The sequence below is a fragment of the Mus musculus genome, chromosome 16, assembly GCF_000001635.26.
Source record: "Mus musculus strain C57BL/6J chromosome 16, GRCm38.p6 C57BL/6J".
NCBI classification, from domain to species: Eukaryota; Metazoa; Chordata; class Mammalia; order Rodentia; family Muridae; genus Mus; species Mus musculus.
The window spans coordinates 90,620,533-90,636,554 of NC_000082.6; the positions used below are offsets into that span (position 1 = coordinate 90,620,533).

At 46.4% G+C, this 16,022-nt stretch overlaps 2 long non-coding RNA genes across 2 annotated transcripts in view; one reads left to right on the plus strand and one right to left on the minus strand.

Moving 5' to 3' along the window:
- The window catches only part of Gm36063, a 40,568-nt gene extending 33,530 nt beyond the window's left edge, over positions 1-7,038 (minus strand). The window contains exon 1 of the long non-coding RNA XR_876234.2: positions 6,844-7,038. This is a non-coding gene — a long non-coding RNA (predicted gene, 36063). The remainder of the gene's footprint in view (positions 1-6,843) is intronic.
- Positions 7,039-7,902: 864 nt separating this feature from the next.
- Positions 7,903-8,822, plus strand: Gm36116. The gene is made up of 2 exons (XR_385040.4): positions 7,903-8,235; positions 8,331-8,822. It is a non-coding gene; the product is annotated as a predicted gene, 36116 (long non-coding RNA).
- The last annotated feature ends 7,200 nt before the right edge of the window (positions 8,823-16,022 follow it).

The window sequence follows — 16,022 nt, forward strand, 5'->3', positions numbered from 1 at the left end:
CTATAAGCCAGCCCCAATTAAATGTTGTCCTTATAAGAGTTGCCTTGGTCATGGTGTCTCTTCACAGCAATGGAAACCCTAAGACAGGGACCCTGGGCTCAGCTCATGCCTCTCTTTAAATGCTCTGCATCTCTGTTGATGCTTCCATGAGCCCAGGTGCTAGTGATGATGAGTAGGAATAAGGATGGACAAGAAGGGTCGCCAGAGAGAACGGGTCCCGGCTGGCTACAAAATTCCCATGAGTACAAGATGCCCTGGGACAGCAGTGTGAGCTTCTGGGTAATCTCTCCCTGAGCAGCACCCCAAGCCTCTGTGGAACAGAGTGACGAGGCACCTCCCTCTGCATCTCCTCTGTGCTCGCCTCTCTCTCCGACTCTTCCTCTGTTTCTCTCAAGTACTATCTCACTCTTGCTCTCTCTCTTGCTCCTCTCTCTTCTCTTTTCTGTCTCTCACTCTCTGTCTATCGCTCTCTCTGCCTGTCTCTCTCGAGTGCGATCTCTCTCCTCTTTCCTCTCCTCTCTCTCTCTCTCTCTCTCTCTCTCTCTTTCTCTCTCTCTTTCTCTCGCTCTCATTCTCACTGGGTCAGCATTCTTTCAGTTGCCAAGTTACTGCCCCATAAGCCCTTCCACTGTCAGAACTTGAACATAGAAGAGGAAGGTGTCATTGGAAACCAGGACATCTTCCAGTCTCTGTCCCTTCTCCTTTCTCCCTCCTCCCCCTTCTCCACACCTTCCTTGTCAGCCATCTGATCTTGGGGCTCGATAAACCGTAAGCGTGTGCATGTGGTTGGGTGGATGGGTCACACATCCATCAGAGGCCTCTGGCTTTCTGTTCATAAGATCCCTTCAGACTGGATCACTTTTGATTTTTCTTCTCCAGTGCTCAGGATTTCTACCTTCCAAAAAAATATGCTCAGGCTACTAGAGCATGTTAGAAATATTTGACCTTTTGAGTTTCCATGGAGACCTCAAAGAACCTAATATCCCCAAGGGACTGAAGGGTTCCAATATCAAACATGGAGGGTCCCCAAAGAAAAATCTTCCAGCAGTAAGTTCAAGTTGGTCCACCTTGCCCAGAGTTGCTCCAACCACTAGAAAATTCTTGAAGCTCTCAAAGTGTAATCTCCAAAGGGATACAGGCCCTTGGCGATTGTAAGGGACCAGATGTCACAGGTGAACTACCAGAACCCCATTTACTGGAGGACTGTGCCTCTGGGGAGCTGGGAGTGGCTCACTTCATCAGAGCCAAACAGGAGATGTGGGCCAGCTCACTCCAGACTTTTCACAATTCAGCATTTTCCTGTTGCCTCGGGAATTCCTGGCAAGTTGGGGCTTTGTCCAGGACCTCCTTCTCTCCAGAGGTTGCCTGCATGCTGCAGCCTGCAGCCTGCAGAAAAGCTATCTAGAAGCTCCCCACTGAGGGGACGTCATCCAACGGTCATTTGGCTCTGTTTTCCCTAAGTCCTCACAGTGGGGACTGACAGTGTTCACTGTTCATATTTTACTGAGGAAAAAAAAAAAGTGCCCATCACCTCACTCCCAGAAAATCAAATGCTGCTTTCCCTGCTGGCGGAACAGCACGCTCTGACAATCCCCACTGAGCAGAGCCAGAGTGATTCATGCTCAGTATTTAGACGAAAGACCAACATATGCTGGGCACATGTGCGGGGAGTCGGCCATGTTGCCAAGCTGCGTCCTGAGAACGGCCCACTCAAAAGAAAGTTCCTTATTTCACCCTCTGCCCAAAACAGAAACTCATATCAGTTCTGCCACCTAAATAGAGCAGCCGTAGGCCTTGGCATTTTGGAAAGGCTGCTTGGAGGCACGGGACGCTCCTTTGAAATCAGACCACAGAAGGGCAAGTAGGATTTATAGAAACTGAATGAGCCCCATTACCTAAGAATAAAAGAACCCAGATTCTAAAAACACAGCAGCACTCTTTTCTAGCCGGGCCCCCGTGTTTTTGTGCCAATGGGATGCTGAGAAATCTGTGCCTTATAAAGATGTTTCTGTGGTCCTTGCCACAAAGAAACTGATTTCTAAGCATCGTTTAAAATAGCTGACAGCCCCTGGTACAGGGTACTCCATCTGAGAGGCACGGTCACAGAGAATGGGACCCAGAGGTTGGAGCTGGGTGGGTCTCTGGCTGTATTTGAAAGGCAGTTGAAGTGTTTACAGTCTTGAGGTAAGATGGCATTTGCAAGAAGCCTCCTTACTTCAAGACAAAGATGCTGAAACCAACACTTGTCCTGAGACACAGGAAGTTCACAAGAAACACATTCCAGTTGCTCCCTTGGGGGGTGGCCGTGGTCCCTCACATTCTCTTCATACTTAATTGGAGAAAATGAGGCGGAGATACAGCTCCGGGGTCTGAATTATGCAATTAAATATGAATCCTTGTTCAGTTCCTCTCCCCGACTCTCAGGCAAAAGCTTCGACAGTCTGTAGGAACAGACTGTTGTCAGGCAATCCTAATGGTCAGGTTGACTGGCGTCGCCTAGGTAACACCTGAGTCTAACACAGTGGAATGCACTGTGACCACCTGTCTTTGGCTCCTGCCATGCCAGCACCTCCTCTTGCAAGGACAGATTTCAGCCCTCAAACCTCCCCTTCCTTAAACTCTTTTTGTTGGTTTTTTTTGTCACAGCGATGAGAAAAGTAGCCATGCCCATGTCCTGTGCCAGTGGAAATGGACTTGGTTTCTGGGCAGAGGAGGTTTAGATACCAAGGGGACAGTGATGTTCCTCCCCCTGGACATTTCCACCACCCCCCCCCCCCCAAATCTTTCTACAGCTTTACAAAAATCCTCACACAAACCAGACCTCCTCTCCTATTAGTCAAGTCCAGGACTGGGTTCTCATAGTAAGTTCCACAGTACACACACACACACACACACACACACACACAGAGAGAGAGAGAGAGAGAGAGAGAGAGAGAGAGAGAGAGAGAGAGAGAGAAATGTGCACATAACCTAATTCCCAGAAGCCGTGAAACAGACCATGTTTGGAAAACTAGGCTTTACTAAACTAAGGCATCTGAGATGATAGGGGTTATTCTAGAGCATCTAGGTGAGCCCTAAACACCAGCATGGTATCCATTTAAGACATTTAATTAAGGAGATTTAGTACAAAGCAAGAGGAAAGGGGGGATGGGAGGGAAGTAGCCACAAATGCCAAGGAGAGCCAGCAGCCGCCAGCAGGTGAGGTACAAGATGCTGATGAGGCTCTGCTTGTATTCCTGGCCTGCAGGCCTCCGGGCATCTAATCATTCTTATCCTATCTGGATTCTGTTCCATGTGACTAGGAGTTAAACTGTACTCCATCCCAACCCTCCACACACAGGCACACAACCTCCTTTGGGAAACACACTGGAACTGTATCCAAACCATCCCAAAAATGTCCTGGGTTGAGCCAATCAATTAAGTTTCAAGATAAGACTTAGACTGTGACAGTCTTCGAGGCAACTGAGAGAAGTTTCGGAGAGGAGGAAAGGCTGGGAGGTGGACTTTGGAGCTTAAACGTCTGGCAAAGGAAACTCAGCAGCAGAGAGCGGACAGCTAGCAAGCATGCGTAACAGGGATGACGACATCGGGGAGTCTCCGCCCCTCTTCTGGACTTCCTGGATGATGGGCACCCTGTAGTGAAAGAGCCAAGACTCGTTTTCTGGAAAGGGATAAATGAACACATTTTTGGCTTCCCAGGCTACAGAGTCTCCACTGTTACTACCTAACTGTGTCTTTGGAACACAAACCCGGCCTTAGACGACACATAAATGAACACGTGTGGCTGCGTTCCAGGAAAACTTAATTTACAAAAGCCGGCAGCGTGCCAGATGTAGCTCTTGGGAGCAGTGTGTTGACCCTTACTTTAGAATAATGCTTCTGGCGTCTCCCTCCTTTATGCTTCCCAAGGGGCCCATTAGGGCTGATGGGTGTGCTCTGCTGGAGAACTCAGGCCATTCTTCTCTGGGTTCTGCCTGCGTGTAGAGAGCCGCACCACACTGAAGTCATGGTGAGGCCAAAAGCTCTTTAGTGCAGTCAGTCACAGGTCTGGGAGCGAGCTTCCTTCAGAGCTGCAGTATCAGCAGGGCCACTCGGCTAAGAGGGTGACGTAACCATGGACAAGTTCGTCAAAATAAAAGAGCTGGGGGTTCCATCTACATGGTCCTTAGTATTCTACTCAGTTACTCTGAGCTCAGGATGGGGGATACAGCATATTGACCTCCTTCCTGGTCCCCCACAATGGTGGAAAGGGGGTGGGGGGATACTGTTCAGTTGAGATGCACTTTTGGTTGGATCCCAGTGTCTGTAATTTGCCACTCTTTTAGGAGGCCTGGGAAATACCAGGCATCAGTCAGGAACATCTCTTCTCTGCCAGATGAAAACACATGATGCCCGTGGGTAAGGCCCACTGCAGCCCATCCAACTACGATGGATTTGGGAAGTACAGTTGGGAAGAGATGCGCTTGGAGAGTCAACCTTGATGACTGTGGACGCTCTCTAGGGAGAGGCAGGGACTAAGTTTACTGTCATCCAGCCTCATTTTCAGAGGCTCACTCTCCCCATACCACAACATTAGATTCTTAGCAATTGCTCATAGTACTTGATGATTGATGCTGCTGCTGCTGTTGCTGCTGCTGCTGTTGCTGTTGCTGCTGCTGTGGTTATGGTGTTGTTGTTGTTGTTGTTGTTGGTGGTGGTGGTGGTGGTGGTGGTGGTGGTGGTGGTGGTGGTGATAATAATAATAATCGCCATCATTATCAACTGCAACAGCACCAGTAACAGCAGTAGTAGACAATGCAACATGCAAAGAAGGCAGCAATCAAAGTCACCTTAATCTTCCCCCGGGGATCATTGTTAGGTTTGGCATGTGTAACAGCTAGTCTTGTCAGCTCGATGGAGACAAACCTGTGGATGTCTGTGAGGGTGTTTTCAGAGCCAGTTCACCGGAAGAAAAACAAAAAACCCCACCCTGGATGAAGATGACATCACTCCACCGACAGGGGTCCTGGACTGCTTGAGAATGCAAAGTAGAGTGCCAGCATCTGGCCCTCTGGTGACACTGTGGATGCTGCCTCCAGCTCCTGCCCCCATGCCTTTCCCATTGTGATGGGCTGAGTCCTCACACTGCCCGCCAAAATAAACCCTCCCCGTTGAAGCTGTTTCTGCCAGGCATTTTGTCACAGCGAAGGGAAAAGGAACGCGCTCAGCACGTAGATGCAACGTGAGATCACAACGTCCACGCTGATTTGGAAGGGGCCTTTTTTGGCATTTAAACGATAACAAATGACATTGCCCGTCCCAGAGCAGAGCCCAGATCCTGATTTTTATTAATGACACACTTCATTTACTTGCTCCTCGATGGTTGGCTGTTGGACTCTTCCTGGGTTTCCCTCCACCCCACCCCACCCCCAGTACAATGCAAACAATACTGCAGCTAGCACTGTAGCTATTCAGGAAAGCACACCCTTAATTATTTACTTTAGCTAAAGTTCAAGAAGACAAGTATGACCGTAAATGGACTGAAAAAAAAAACTTTCAGAAAGTCTCATGTTCCACATCCTCCTATGGGGACCTTGACTTGGAGCCAGTGGATCCAAGTGAGAAGAGCAGCTTTGAGTTGTGCTTAGACAATTCCTGAATCAGCTGCTAGTACAGTCTGAAGACCTCTAAACACCCCAGGAGCCATAGTAACGTGTGATCTTTGCCTGGACCCCATCTGTCCTAGGTTCTGACGATGCTGGATGGAGATATCAACAACACAGAAACAACGGAGGTCTACCTGGATTCTAACCACTTAGAAGATAAGCAGAGAATATTCAAATACTGCTCCCCTGCACTGTGAAAGGTGGGGGGGATCCTGTCTCGCTCCCTCTTTCCTACATGTGTCTAACTCTGTAATTAGATCTTGGTCGAGTTCCCACGTGCTTTCTCTGAAAGGCCTCTCAGCTATTCAGAGTTTGGAGAAACAGGGGCCCGAGGAGAGGGGCTGAACCCTGGCTCAGCCTCCCAGAAAAAAAAAAAAAAAAAAAAAAAAGACTCCATGGTTCCCTACTAGATCCAACTAAGCAGACCAGCAAAAGGCTGGGAGCTCGGCCAGGATGATGGAGGCCCTTCACTCATCCTCCCTGTGACTCTTCAAACCCAAGTAGAAGAAGCTAGTGAAGAGCAGCCACAAAGCAGAGCACAGAGCTCCCTGACAACGGGCCAATTCCTCAATTCACCCCAAGACCCTGCGTAGTCGAAGATGGTCCTACACAGGTTCTCAGCCCCAGTGTTCATCTGGGTCACAGAGAACAGATTTAATCTTTAATCCCAAAGATTCTGAATTCAAACATCTAGGATGGAACCCCCAACTACAGAAAGATTTAAACTAGTTAATTATTGTGTCATCTATTTAGGTGACCGACAGATCACGGTGTAAAAGGATTGTGAACTTTATAAAGAACTGGTCAATCCCGGGCATCGTACCACAAACACTTATCATCTCAGCACCTTAGGGGGTGAAGGCATGAGGTTCACAAGTTCAAAGCCAGACTTGGCTACATATTGAGGTTAAGGCCAGCCTAGACTACATGACACTCTGTTTCAAAAGCCGCGAAGAAAAGAAAAGCCTAATACATCCTGGATAACGAGAGTGAGGATGCATTACATTGGGGTTGTTAGATGTTTGCTGCCAAACCTAATGGCCTGAGTTCGATTCCCAGGACCCACATATGGGAGGTGAGAACTGAGTCTTTTGAAAGTTGTCTTCTCATTTCTACAAATGTACCTGGGCACATTCATATCCCTACACATACAAGCAAACAAATAAACAACTGTATTTCAAAGAGAAATGTAACATACCTTTTACAAGATGGTTGAGCAGCAGGTATTCAAAGGATTATAAGTCAACAATGACTCGTCTAATCCAGAAAATTCTTCAGGACGTGCCCAGAGATTTTTCTCCTAGTGATCCTAGATACGGTCAAGTTGATCACATAAACCCTTATTTTGTACTCACTACAACATTAAAAAAAATCGTTGTTCTATGGGCTGGAGAGATGGTCCAGTGGTTAAGAGTGGTGGCTGCTCTTCCAGAGGTCCTGAGTTCAATTCCCAGCCACACAGTGGCTCACAGCCATCTGTAATGGGATCTGATGCCCTCTTCTGGTGTGTCTGAAGACAGCGTCAATGTATTCAAATATATAAAAATAAGTAAATCTTTAAAAAAACAAACAAACCCCACCCCACACAGGGTGTCAGGCAACTGAAGTATTCAATCTTTAAGTATTTAGTCTATCTCTTTTTGGAGTCTTTTTATTTTGTCTAAGGACAAGTTTTTTATTTTATGGTAAGATCATTGATAACAGAGGTAGAGAGATTTATGGAATCAGAAAACTGATGTTGGGCAAACCGTTGTGACAAGAGGACTTCCTCGTCAGACAGGAGCTAAAATTTGATGAAGGGTTTCTGAATGGTAACACCAGACAACACTCCACAATAACCTGACATAGAAGACCAGTAGGAGAGTGACACCATCGTGTAGAAAGGACCTAGGAAGAACTTACTCTCAACACATGGAATGCATTTTGTATGATGCCATCGTGCAGCTGGTGGTCAAATACACAGAACAACATTTGTTTGAAAAAAAAAAAACTAGTTACGTCTAGTGAATGATGGTGGAAGCAGGTCTAGTGGGCAGAACAAAGACAATTATAAATGACTTGACATCCAGGTTGGTTAAATCTACGGGTATAGAAGTCACAGACACAGAAAGTTGTCTGTATTTACTTTGAAGAAGACAAAAGATAAGAGCTAGACCTAACTACCTGCTCCAGAGCTCAGAATTCCATTCATACAGGCTTATAGAGGCTAGACCTGACTATCTGCTCCAGAGATCAGGATCCCATTCATACGGGGCTTTATGCAAGTGATTTAAGGATGGAATGGCTGTTTAGCTTTATCATTCCTTCCTGGTCTGCTGTCAGATTGGGGGTTCTAGATCTGCGTTGTATTGTGATGATCTCCCTGGAGGGAACGGACTCTGTTATTATCGTGACTTGTTGGTGGGAGCCAGGCCTTCCCAGGTCTAAGGAATCCTGCTTTCCTCCACTGTCCCGTTTGTCCAGCGTGATTGGCCAATGGGGAGAACAAATGATTCCAAGGGATGCTTCGAGCTTTCCATTCTCTCCTGCTAGCACAGGCTGATCTCTTTGAGTGACTTACCAGGAAGCTGGGACAGTGCCAGACAGGGCTGTAAGTCAGGTCTGGGAACCCGGGCTTATGAGGACCTCTGCAAAGCTGAGGGGGAATCAGTGGGCCTGTGGCAATTTAGGTCCTTTCTTCCTAAGGTCTTATGGTTACATGAGCCTGTCTCTGGGCTTTTATAATTCATCTTCTTCTTGGAGTTTCCCCGCTTGGAACACGGCTTCGCCCCCTTCCTCCTTGATTAACGATGTGCTGGATGGAGAACATGGATGAACCGGGAGGCCTGAGCTGAGGAGGCCTCCAGCAAACAATCGTCCTTTGAATGTGTGGCTGTTCGGCCTGCCCAGATCCGTCTGCTTTGTGCATTTTGGTTCGTGTATTAGAGTTTCTTAAAATAGGACTCACCACCGAAGCTCACCCGGGCTCCGAGATAAAGCCTTGAGCTGGTCTGCAGGGAGCAGCGTGAGCCAACCAGCTGCGGTGATGACGGGCCACAGCCTCATGCTGGGCTCTAAATCATGGTTAAAACCCCAGAGCTAAAAGCATCACCCCTCTCTGGCACTTTCCATTTAAAAGCCATGCTATATTTTTGTTTCCAATTACAGGAGGAGAAAAATAAAAGCATCTGGAATGTGTTACTGTCCCTTTCTTCCACGCCGGAACTCGCAGAAAGGAAAATAAGCCGCCTCTGAACAGCACGGCGCGCCGGAAGCGAGGAGCCCAGAACTCAGCCCCTACGGCCCCAGGCCACCCCCCTGTGCAACTTTGCAGCCCTGCAGCCCCAGCTCATACCTTATGCAACTCTGCAGCCCCAGCCCACCCCTCTGTGCAGCCCTGCAGCCCCAGCAACACCACCCCTGTGCAAATCTGCAGTCCCAGCCCAGCTCCTCTGTGCAGCCCTGCAGCCCCAGCAACACCACCCCTGCGCAAATCTGCAGTCCCAGCCCAGCTCCTCTGTGCAGCTCTGCAGCCCTGCAGCCCTGCAGCCCCAGCCCACCCCCTATGCAACTCTGCAGCCACCTCCCACCCACTTTGTGCAGCTCTGCAGCCCTGCAGCCCCAGCCCACCCCCTATGCAACTCTGCAGCCACCTCCCACCCACATTGTGCAACTTTGCAGCCCTATTGCACGTGTGGTGCAGGCTTTAGGGAGGACACCTTGACAGTTCTCGCCTGCAGGGAGGCAGCTCAGAGACTCTCCAAGTGACCCAGCTGCTTGGGACACAGTTCAGCCATTCCTAGCAGACAGCACTTGACCCTCCAGCCCAAGACCCTAAGCCCAGCAAAGGCAGACCTACTCCCTTGTGTCTGAAAAAGAGGCTAGATCTCAGGCTTCCAGAAATCCAAGAGAACAGTGGGTAAACGGAGATGCCGTGAGTAAACTGGCCTGTGGGGAAGCAAATGGTATCCTCTTTCTTGCCACACAGAAGGACAGGAATGAGGGCCTGACTCCCTGTGGCCTCATGACACAAAAGCCTAGCTTCTTGGCAGGCCACACGGGCCCTTCCCCGTCTGCTCTCTGTCAGTGCCTTGGATTCAAATACTCTCATCCCCCTAACCATGCCTCCTGCCAGATGAGAACGTATTTTCTTTAGACACTCCACAGACGTTCATGCCTCTGCCTCTACTTGAGAGCCCCCTTTTCAGTCCACATCTGGATCCTCATGCAGGCTTTCTTACACAGATCAGAGCACATGTGCACTCAGAACACAGTCAGAAACTCCACGCCGAGTTTGACGGTAGTGTGGGCTCAGAACTCACTGCCCTAACCCCGAGGAAGCCAGTGAGGTCATTCTCTGGCCTTCTGTTTGGCAACGTGCATACTGGCCATGGAGAAACTCTCTGGCCATCCTCCCTAGAAGGTGATAGGTGTCTTGTTCTATACCCAGAGGCAAAGAGTGCTGTGCAGAGTGTCCTACAAGACTCAAGACATGTACACAGCTGCCTTTTCCTCATGCTGAGTTTAGATGCTTGGGTCTTTGTTTACAGAGGCTTCCACGTGTCCTAGCACTTTGGTTAAATGAATTTTCTGTGTTTTCCTCCGGTCAATCTGGAATGATGGCATGCGCAAGAAAATCGCCCCCTTTCTCTCCTACGGTAAACACCAGATCCATGTAGAAAGGAGCAGAGGCTCTCGGCCTCTCCTCAGGGGCCACCTCGGATGTATCTGACCCTGGAAGTTTTCTTAGCTCCCAAAGGCAGCTGTAACAAGCTCAACACTGTACAAGCTTATTAAGCCATGACTTTTGCAATGTGAGTAGTAGGCATGTGTTCTAACCTTGAGCTACTCTCTACAAACTCATCATTGAACAATTCAGTGCTCCAACACGGATCTAACTGGGCTAAAATCAAGATGCCAGCCGGCATGGTCACATGACCACCTGACCTGTGTCATCTCCCCTAGTCCATAAGCTCTTCTGGGATTGCAGCCCCATCCTCTGTCTACTGGTGAAGTTAGGGACAGTCTAAAGTCTTCATTACCTGTCTGCTCTGTGCTGTGTGGCTCTGTTTGAAACAGGGTCACATTCAAACTCAAGCTGGCCTACAACTCAGTATGTGGTCCAACCCAGCCGGAGACCTGTGGCAGACTCCTACTGGATTACAGGTGTGAGAACCACACATGGTTTTGTCTCCTTTCTGCCTTCTTCATTCACTCTTAAAGACACAGTGACCCTAACCCTAACCCTGAAGCCCTCAGATAGCTTGAAAGGTCTGTCTGCAATGACCTCAAGGCAGCTTTACCATGTAGCAGGATGTTGTCTTTCACCTGTAGAGATCTTGGGTTAGGGGAGGGGTATTTTTCTGTCTCCTACCAAGACGACACTGGTCATTGGATACTGTCATTCTCATCCAGGGACATTTCTTCAGAGTCTTCATTACAAAGCAGGATTAGTGTCTCCTTTTATATTCCCACTGTGTGTGTTTTGGGTTTTTTGTTGTTGTTGTTGTTGGGTTGGTTTTTTGGGGGGTTTTTTTGCACTTTATAAATGTCTGCCTGACAACATTGAACAGTTAAAGCAGTGCTTGTCCAAGGGTGGGACATACAATACTTGATATTTTCATTTAGTCATTTTGCATTGCAGTAATTATACATTTATCTTAACATGCATTTGGAACTTTGAAGTAACATATCCAGTTTATGACATAGTCTTTCCTGTTACCTTAACCTGCTATCAGCTTGTGAAAACCGACTGTGAGTCAAGGGAGATGTGACTTAGCAGCATATGTGGTATAGACCAAGAAGAAAAGGAGAAGGAGGAGCAGGGGTAGAAGAGGAGAAGAGGAGGAGGAAGAAGAAAAAGGAGGAGGAGGAGAGAGACACGGGGGAAGGAAGGGTATGTGGTATCTAATGATTGCAGTGTAAGAAAGATTTCCCTGGTTTGTTTTTTCAGAGAAACCCTGAAGTCTTTAAGGGCAAAGATTTGTCCATTACCTCATTATTGGATCCCTGGGTCCCTGAAAAGTTCAAATTTCCCAGCCTAGACACCCTTGTGTGCTCTGGTGCACATGTGCGCATACACACACACTACCTAAACATGAATATACACATATTATACACACATATTACACATACATATATATTCACATTACACACTACACACAAACACAACACACACACTTTTCTTCAATGAGCATCTACTAAAGTGGTAAACAACAGTACAGGGCAAATGCCTTTCCCCTCACTCCTTGAGGGCAGGAGCTGTGCTGAGTAGTGATTATATTTGGAACCTGGACCTGAAGGTTCACAAGTGCATATTGAAGGAATGAACAAATGAATGAAGAATGACTAAAATAGGCTAGTGCATAGCCTTGAGAGGTACGCAAATCTACCCCTCTTGAATTAGCTCCACGCCATGGAAATGTCACTAATGTAACAATTGCAGGGCGCTATGTTATTTTTTTTTATGTTATTTCATGATGGAACTCTCCTGTATTGTACATTTTATAAGAAATATCACACGAGGGAACAAAGACTGAAGATCAAACACGGCGGAGCTCAACATCCTGACAGCAGCTAACAAGTGAGAATTATTCACCCTGAAAGCCCAGAAGGATGAAAGCTGATATATAGACATGACTCCCATCTTTTCCCTCCTGGTCCCTGGGTCTTAATAATAAAAGGGTTTTAATTTGGTGGTTGTTTCCTAAGTTACATAGTTATTACATGGGTACGAAGTGTCTTCTGTACCCCGTCCCCCAATCTATGTATTGAAGGCCTGGTCTCCAGCTAGAAGCAGTATTTTAGAAGGTGCTTGGAACTTTATGATGTAGAATCTAACAGAAAAGAGTAGGTCATTGGGACAGGTCTTTGAAGTGCTCTTCCCCACCCCACCATGCTCTCTCTCTCTCTCTCTTTTACACACACACACACACACACACACACACACACACACACTATTCCCCAACCAGCATGATCTCAGGCCAAGGACTATGCTGACCATAAACTGATACCTCTGAAGATGTGAGCCAAAAGCAATCCTCTCCCGCCCCCCCCCAAGTGTCACATTGCAGCACTGAGAAGCTAACCGCCACAACGGTTCTCTAAGTCCCGCCCACATTCAGCACTGTGTCCGGTCTGCTGTGTGAGTTGATAGGAAGGGTGCAGCAGTTAACTAGACCCACTTACTCAGGAGGACAAGATCCATGCTTAAGCCTGTTATTTGAACCACCTAAAAGAGTTATACCTGGGATTAAAAGAAAATAGGATTTATAAGCACTTAAGTGTTTTATTGCTGAAATAAGCAGGCACCTACAGTAAAATAGAACACAATCCAGGATTTGACAACATAAACTTTATAACCTCTGGCAAATTGCTTTTGAAATTCTATTTAATATACGAAGAGCCAAAGAAATATCACCTAGTCTCATGGGAAAAAAAAAAGACAATCAAGGAGAAAACCCATAGGTGCAAATAGCAGATGGTATATTCAAAAGCAGGTCTTGAATTACATTCATTAAATTACGGGAAAATACATATGCAATGAAGGAAACCATAGAAAACTCAACAGAGAAACAGAAACTATAAAAAAAAAGACACGAATAGAAACTCTAGAAGTGAAATATACAATTTCCTAAGTTAAGAATCCATGAGCTGTTCTTGAGACAGAATGGAAATAATGTCAGAGTGCCAACGAACCGGAAGGAAACAGACAGGCTCTCCCTCTCTCGGAACTTCTCCCAGTCCTGAGAGGTTTTCCTTAATAAATCTTGCTTCTTTTCTGCTAAAAGAAAGAAAGAGGCACAGGTGGAGGGAACGGAGTGATTAACAGAGACTTGAGAACCAGTTAAAAAGGATGGCGGCAGCAGCCGGAGTCTTAGAAGGAAAACTAAGAAAGATTAAAACAGAAAACAAATTAGTAAGTAATGGATGAGAGTTTCCTAGATTTCATGAGACAGTATTACAATATAAGGAACTCTTAAATGGACATCCTGGATTCAGGATATGGATCTATCCTGGGGCAATGGAAAATGCTGAGTCTGGTTGGTTATGTTGATAGATAACCTCTGTGTATACAGCCGGCGTATAAAATTATTGACACATCACAGAAATGCTCGGAAGGAGGCAACTGTATCTGAGAGGATCTTAGCAGTCAGATAACACATTGTGCAGGTCTTGTTGATCAGCCTTCTGCCACCTAACCCCTCAGCTCTGCCTAATGGACTTGTGAGATTAGTAGACATCATAATTGTGTTGGAGATGGTTCCTGGAACCAGCAATGGGAGGTTTCACTCAACACTGACAGCCAACATGGGTACTGTCATGTACCCAAGAGCCAACCAAAGAGATTAGCAGTGAGTGCCTGTCGTGTGACTATTCTGGGGTCATCAGCTAGCCACACGTCTCACAGTTATTACAATCCTTATTACAATCCTCTCCTCTTCTGTCATGGGAACTATCTGTCCTCTCTGTCACACTTCCACCAAAGCCATTGCCTCTAGACTTGCAGAGCGCTTTAGTCAGTGTGCTGATATTCCAACCATTGCTGCTTCTGATACAGAGGCTCATCTTTAGTATATGAAATATAAAAATGTGCTCATAGTCAAGAAACACCTTAGCCCACCAACTGTCTTGAAGTAGCTAGCCTGGAGCAATGATGGGGTGGTAGCCTTTGAAGGCTCTGTTGTGTACTCCCTGCATGGCACCATTCATAGGACTCTAGAAACTGATGCTTCTTTTAGCTCAATATAGAGGGGTGCTGTCCCTTTCAGTGGTTCAGACTTAAATGTCAACGAGAAGAGGAAATGTTTGCTTCTCATTCTCTTGTTTGTGTCTCAGTTTCTGTTAAAAGATCCCGACAAGAGCATTGTTTGGGGAGAAAGGATTTGTTTGGCCCACAGTTCTAGGTTAGAGCCTATCACTGTGGGAAAGCCAAGGCAGGAACATGAACCAGCTGATCACACCTACAGTCAAACAGAGTGAGAGAACAGATGCATGCATGCCTGCTTGCTTGTACTCAGCCTCTACTCTACACTAACACGGTCCAGGACCCAAACCCGGAATGATGCTACCTATACTAAGTGAGTGTCCCCATCTCAGTTAACCCAATCAAGATAATCCCCCACGGGCATCTCCGCAGGACAACCTCATTGGGGCTTTGTTCCCAGGAGAGTCTATATTGTTTAAGTTAACAATTAAAACTAACCCTCACTGCTTGCGTAGACGCGGCTGCCTCTAGGAGGCAGCAACGGTTCTGTTCGACCAGGTTTGTAGTTGGCTCTGCGTGCCAGTGAGCTAACAGGAAAGGAGGCTGCATGACCATATGACACGTCTGCTAAGGACACAGAGAGTGAACTGGGTCATGGAAGGAGTAAGTGGTAAATACCATACACATCCATCAATAGCTGAAGAAATGAGGAAGGACTGCTTGCCATCGTTAGCTTTCCCAAGAGACGATCGATTGGAAGACAAATGATTCTCACCCGAGATATGGATAAAGAGACTCTGTGTTTTCTCTGGGGGAGGGGAATGGTGCTATCGTAAGACAGGGGTGGTTGTACATCTTGTTAAGTGAAAGCACTGTAGTGTTCCTTTTTTTTTTAATTTAAACTAATAACATTTCTTGTAAAATATACAATTCATTATTGAAATTTTTAAGTCATCAAATAACTTATAATAGTTAAATGCCTCTTAAATATGCATGCTATCTTCTGAAGCTAAAAGTAATATGCACTCAACCAGTTTTTAAAATCTACTTGGAACATTAAACATGATAGAAGTAGAAAAACCTCTTATGAAGTCCTCTATGAAAGGAAATTGTGACAAGTTTCTGATTAGACAGAAACTGTTCCATCTCCAAGGGAGAACACGTAGCGTTAACTGTGGCTTCATAGAATGGATTGAGAAGTGTTCCTTCTGTTTCTAGTTTGTGGAATAGTTTGAAGAGTATTGGTATTAGGTCTTCTCTGAAGGTCTGATAGAATTCTGCACGAAACCCTTCTGGTCCTGGGCCTTTTTTGGGGGAAGAGGGAGACTTTCAATGACTACTTCTATTTCTTTAAGGGTTATGGGACTGTTTAGAGGGTTCATTAGACACTGATTTAACTTGGGTACTTGATATCTGTCTAGAAAATTGTCCATTTCATCCAGGTTTTCCAGTTTTGTTGAGTATAGCCTTTTGTAGTAGGATCTGATTTTTTTTTTTAATTTCCTCAGTTTCTGTTGTTTTGTCTCCCTTTTCATTTCTGATTTTGTTAATTTGGATACTCTCTCTGTGCCCTCTGGTTAGTCTGGCTAAGGGTTTATCTATCTTTTGATTTTCTCAAAGAACCAGCTCCTGGTTTTATTGATTCTTTGTATAGTTCTTTTTGTTTCGACTTGGTTGATTTCAGCCCTGAG